The sequence below is a fragment of the Ursus maritimus genome, assembly GCF_017311325.1.
Source record: "Ursus maritimus isolate PB19 chromosome X unlocalized genomic scaffold, ASM1731132v1 scaffold_X1, whole genome shotgun sequence".
Lineage (NCBI taxonomy): Eukaryota > Metazoa > Chordata > Mammalia > Carnivora > Ursidae > Ursus > Ursus maritimus.
Genome location: NW_024423319.1, coordinates 93,623,652 through 93,629,880, shown reverse-complemented (window position 1 = coordinate 93,629,880; position 6,229 = coordinate 93,623,652). Strand labels below are relative to the sequence as shown.

Below are 6,229 nucleotides of genomic sequence, written 5' to 3'. Positions count from 1 at the left end.
GACAATACACAATTCATACTATTAAAGAGCATGTGTTCTAGTGGGCAAATCAGTACCTCTTTGTTAATTTCTCTCCCTTAGCACTCCAGAAGAGTATTGAATTCTCCCAGTGCCAGATCTGCGCTAAATAAATCTGTAGCAAGTGATTTATTAAGGAAGTGGTCTCATTAAAACGATCAGTGAGAGACTAGGGGAAGCAGGAGAAGAAAAGGGAAGAAGCTAAGCAAGGGTGTGATTGCAGGTACAGTCCCAGACTATCTGATCCTGCAGAGAGCTGTGTAGCATAAATCACATCTCAGAGTTTATCCGGTCTTGATGCAAAGATGCTTGGCTTTTGACTTCCCATACTAGTCACTATAAGCTTCTTTGGGAAGAGGTATAAACTCCCAGGCACTTCTGTCTGTACAGTGGAGGAGGCCGCAGGACCCAAGGGCAATCATCTGACGGCCTCAGATGGAAGATGAACACCAAGCATGTAGAAGGTGGGGTCTGAGGGTAGTGAGTGAACTGGGAAAAATCTTCTAGGGGAACTGGGTAGGGTGCCAGCAGTGTCTGCTTTAACTTACTAACAAACTTATTTCTAGTTTTCTATTTATTCTTGTTTTAAAAATATACTAATGTGTGAAAACTTATATATGTATAGAAAATTATTAACAGATATAATACACTTATGTGAAAATATTTAGCACAACCAGTTTTACAGTCATGGGTTTTTTTTTCATTCCACTAAAAGGTGCTCACCTTTTCTCTTTCTTTTTGAGTTCTTGTTACTTTTGGTCATGTTGTTCTAAAGCATAATTTCTTTTTATCTGAGTCATACTGTATATAATTAAAAGTTGCATAATATTAATAGATGTTTGATAGTAACTACTTTATTAGCCGGCCTTATTCTGGATCCTGATCCTCTTTGGAAGTTTGCATGGCTGTTAATTGTGTCCAATGTCTTTAAAATGTTTGATAAATTGGTGTGGCTTTATTTTCATACATTTTTCTAGGTAGTTGGGGTCTCTTTCCATATGAAACACATGACTTTCAGTTTCTGGAAGTCTCAAATTATCCCATCTATTTTCTCTCTTCCTACAACATCTATGTTTTAGTTTTAGAAGTTGGGGGCTATTTAAATTTTCATATTTTTTTGGTCTTTTTTTTTTTTTTTAACCAACATCTGTGCTTTTGCATTCAGATAGATTACCTGAATTTATGTTCCGTTCTTTCTGTTGAATTTTCATGTCAGCTATCAACATCCAACACCATTTTTGTTGTTGTTTGGATGTTTCTTTTACCTATTTTTGTTTTTTTTTTTAAATTATAATGTTCTGTTCTTATTTCATGTTGGTAATTTTTTTTCTGATATGCTTAAGATATGAATGGTCATTTTAAGAGGTCATGGTTGTTGTCTTTGATTATAAATTTTGTTGTCCTTTTTTCCTACTCAAAACTTTACTTGTTTTGCTCATATTTAAAGATGTATTTATTGGCACTGGAGGAGATAATGCTAAGTGAAATAAGTCAAGCAGAGAAAGACAACTATCATATGATTTCTCTCATCTGTGGAACATAAGAACTAGGAAGATCGGTAGGGGAAGAAAGGGATAAAGAAGGGGGGGGTAATCAAAAGGGGGAATGAAGCATGGGAGACTATGGACTATGAGAAACAAACTGAGGGCTTCAGAGGGGAGGGGGGTGGGGGAATGGGATAGGCCGGTGATGGGTAGTAAGGAGGGCACGTATTGCGTGGTGCACTGGGTGTTATACGCAACTAATGAATCATCGAGCTTTACATCGGAAACCGGGGATGTACTGTATGGTGACTAACACAATATAATAAAAAATCATTAATTAAAAAAAAATAAATAAAGATGTATTTATTTAATTGAGAAAGAGGGGGAGGAGGGGCAGAGGGAAAGAGAGAATCTCAGGCAGACTCCCTGCTGAGTGCAGAGCCCAATGGGGTCTCAGACTCACGACACTGAGATCATGACCTGAGTCAAAATCAGGAGTTGGACACTTAACCCACCGAGCCACCCAGGCTCCCCTCGCTCATATTTGAATGTGAGGCTGTAAAATGATAGTCAGGACTTATTGACCCATTCGTGTTGTTCTATGTGGCATTCTTCATTTATTTTCATTGCTGCAAAAAAAGTACTTTTTATTGTTGATCGACTTGGGTTTTTTTTTCCCCCAGTTTGACAAATTATGAAACATGTTGTTTATAACATTATATATGCTTTTGTTGCACATTTGTGCTCATTTCTATTGGGTACAAACATAGGAATGCAATATCACTTTAATTTAGTGTATAACAACAAACAGTTCAAAACTGGTTGTACTTCTTTACACTCCACTGGCCATTTATGAATTGTAGTTGCTTCACATCCTCAAGAACGTGGGTATTATAAGACTAATTTTAACCATTGTGATGTGTGTAAAGTGGTATGTCAATGTACTTTTATTTTTTTAAGATTTTTTTTAAAAAGATTTGTTTGTTTATTTACTTGGGAGGGGGAGAGGGAGAGAGCAGGGGAGGGGCAGAGAAAGAGGGAGAAAGAGAGCCCCAACAGACTCTGCATTGAGCTTAGAGCCCGATGCGGAGCTTGTTCCCATGACCCTGAGATCATGGAACTGAAATCAAGAGTCAGAGCCTAACTGAGCCACCCAGGCACCCCTTCAGATTTTGTTTTTGAGTAATCTCTACACCCAACATGGGGCTCAAACTCACGACCCTGAGATCAAGAGTCACACACTCTTCTGACTGAGCCAGACAGGCACTCCTATGTCAATGTACTTTTCTTTTCTTTTTCTTTCTTTCTTTTTCTTTCTTTCTTTCTTTCTTTCTTTCTTTCTTTCTTTCTTTCTTTCTTTCTTCTTTTCTTCCTTTCTTTCTTTCTTTCTTTTTTTCTTTTTTAGTATGTTCAGTTAGCCACTGTATAGTGCATGTCAGTGTACTTTTAATTTACATTTCTCTCATGACTAATGAAGTTGAGCACCTGCCATATGTTTGAAATTTTTGTTCGTGTCCCTTGACCATTTTACTATTAGTTTGTATTTTCCTTTATATCATAGTTCTTTATATATATTGGCTATAAGCCTTTGTGGGTTATATATGTTGCAAATACCTTTTCTTATCTTGTGAATTTCCTTTTCAGTCTCTTAATGGAGTCTTTTAACGACATTACATTCTGAATTTTAATGTAGTTTATCAGCCTTTTTGTTTTCTCCAGTTCTTCCATTTTCCAACATCATTAAGAACTTCTATGTTATTTCTCAAAAAATACATTGTCTGTACCTCTCATATTTAGATCCACAATGTACCTGAAATTGATATCTGTGTGTGATGTCAGAGAAACGTCAGTTAGGAGATCATGACACTAATTCAGGACCAAGATGATAGCAGGTTGGACCAGAGGATTGCCAGTGAGTGTGAAGAGAAGTGTTCAGTTATGGTTTATTTTTTAAAGTAGAGCTAATGAGTTTTGCTAACTACTAATATTTGAGGCATAAGGAAAACAGCAGGACATGGATGACACTAACATTTTTGACCTGAGCAATTGGAACTAAAGATGTGACATTAACTGAGATAGAGAAGACTAGAAGAAAAGCTGGTTTGAGGGTAGGTATCAAGAGCTCAGCTTAGGACCTGTAAATTTGAAGTTTCTATTCAACATCTGAATGATGAGTAGGAAGTTTGAGAAAAAGCCTAGAGTACAGCAGAAATATTCATGTTGGAGATACATTATTTAGTTGTTCCCAGCTTAATGTCAAGTATAAGCAGAGACGAGTAGAGTAAGTAGTCAGACTCTGCACTTTTAAGTCAGAGACAGACTTAATTATAATCTGATTTGCTTTACAGATTAATATTAATGAGTTTCAGAATGGTAGTGGTCACTTACTAAATAATTTGCAACTCGAAATTAATTGAATTCAGTAACCCCATGAACCTTTACATATCGGAGGCATTTTTTGTTTTATCCTTTTATTATTAAGTGCGTTCTTCTTAGTGGTTCATGGTATTTTCTCATTACCGGTATTCGGCACTGTCTTTTTTTTTTTTTATGATTTTATTTATCTATTTAGAGAGAGCACGAGTAGGGGGAGGGTCAGAGGGAGAGGGAGAGAGAGAATCTCAAGTGGACTCTCCACTCAGCACAGAGCCAGACACGGGGCTCAGTCTCACAACCCTGAGATCATGACATGAGCTGAAATCAAGAGTCAGACACTTAACTGACTGAGCCACCCGGGCGTCCTGGCACTGTGTTTTTTTTTAGGGCCTTTTTATTTTGAAAGAGTTTAAGACTCACAAGAAGTTGAAAAAAATAATTCAGAGTTCACACATACACTTCATCCTAGAACTGGTTTTTAAGGTGCTACCACTTGGTTCACATTTAAATTACCTTCTTGGTGCATCTGGGTGGCTCATTTGGGTAAGTGGCTGACTCTTGATTTCAGCACAGGTCATGATCTCAGAATCTTGGCATCGAGCCCCAAATAGGGCTCTGTGCTAGCAGGGAGTCTGCTTCAGGATACTTCTCTCTCCCTCTGCCCCTCCACACACTTGCTCGCTTGCTTGCTCGCTCTCAAAATAAATAAATATTTTTTTAAATTACCTTCTTGTTTTTCATTGATTTGACAAGTAATATTATTTTAATTTTCCCTTGTTATTCTGTATTAGTAAGTTTGAAACAGTCTTGATAAAAAAATATTTTATCGTGACTATTTAGAAATAAGTAACCCAAGGAAAAAGTATAACAACATTTTAAACTCAAGAAATTTAATTTTGTCCCTAAGTAATAAGTAATATGTGCATCAACAATCCTCAGTATACACATTTGTAATTACAAACTTCATTTCTCATTATTGGGAAAACTAGCAATTAAAGAAAAGTTTTATTAGATTCAATTCAATTGAAAAACTTTTTCTGGGTAAACAATGAATCAAGTACCTCTTTAGTTTATATATTTTGCTCCTTGGTCCACTGGCAGTCACAGGCTACATACACTTCTTACTTTTTGTATCTTCGCCCATTTCAAATGTCATCAAGTTATATTAATCTTTGTAATGAAATTGATTTTAATTCCCACAGAGCCTACACTATTTTTCACTTTTTTAGATTCCACATATAAATGAGCACACAGTATTTGTCTTTCTCTCTCTGAGTTATTTCACCTAACATAATGTCCTCTAGGTTTCATCCATGTTGTTGCAAATGTCAGGATTTCCTTCTTTTTTAAGTTTGAGTAATATTTCATTGTGTATTTCATGTTTTATTTATCCATTCATCTGTGGAAGAACATTTAAGTTATTTCCATATCTTGGCAATTGTGAATAATGTTGCAATTAACGTGGGAGTGCAGTTATGTCTTCAAGATACTGATTTCATTAATTTTGGATATATACCCAATAATTGGTGTATACCCAATAGTTGGGATCCAATTGTTGGATCATATAGTAGTTTTATTTTTTTAATTTTTTGAGGAATCCTTCTCTATTGTTTGCCATAGTGGCTGTACCAATTTACATTCCCATCAGTGGTGTACCAGTGTTCCATTTTCTCCATATCCTTCCCAACACTTATTGTTTTTTTAAATGACAGCCATCCTAACAGCTGTGAGGTGGTATCTCAGTGTGGTTTTACTTTGCATTTCTACAGGATGACAGTTTTCATGCTATACATCAAAAGGTATTAGAAATGATGGTAGAATGAAGATTATGAATCCTCTTGATTATTCTTTCCTTTGAGTGTAAATACCAGCCACATTTTTTTCTTTTTCTTTTTCTTTTTCTTTCTTTCTTTCTTTCTTTCTTTCTTTCTTTCTTTTTTTTTTTTTTTGTATTACTCATCATTGGTTTGGATCTTTTCAATGTAATGGACAGAACTTTGTGAATTTATTACTCATTGTTATTATTTCCAGACTATGTTAACTTTTTTGCCTGAATTTAGCAGTTACAAAATGATGAGTAAATATTGCTCCTAAAACGGGGATATACTCCACTATCCAGTGTGGAATAACATTTGGTCTCAAAAATAGAAAATCAAGGACTAATTTTAGCAAAATGTCATTAGTTCGTGCATGATTATTTTTATTTTGAAACTCACACAAGTCATTGTATTAGTTTCCTAAACCTGTCATAACAAGTACCACACCCTGGGTGGCTTAAAACAACAGAAACATATTGTCTCACAGTTCTGGAGGCTAGAAATTTGAAGTCCAATTTTCAGCAGGACCGTGTT

At 35.7% G+C, this 6,229-nt stretch overlaps 1 protein-coding gene across 1 annotated transcript in view; it reads left to right on the top strand.

Annotated features, from left to right (window-relative positions):
- Nucleotides 1-6,229, top strand: part of CFAP47 (cilia and flagella associated protein 47) — a 503,621-nt gene that overhangs the window by 378,934 nt on the left and 118,458 nt on the right. The gene's annotated exons all lie outside the window — the stretch shown is intronic.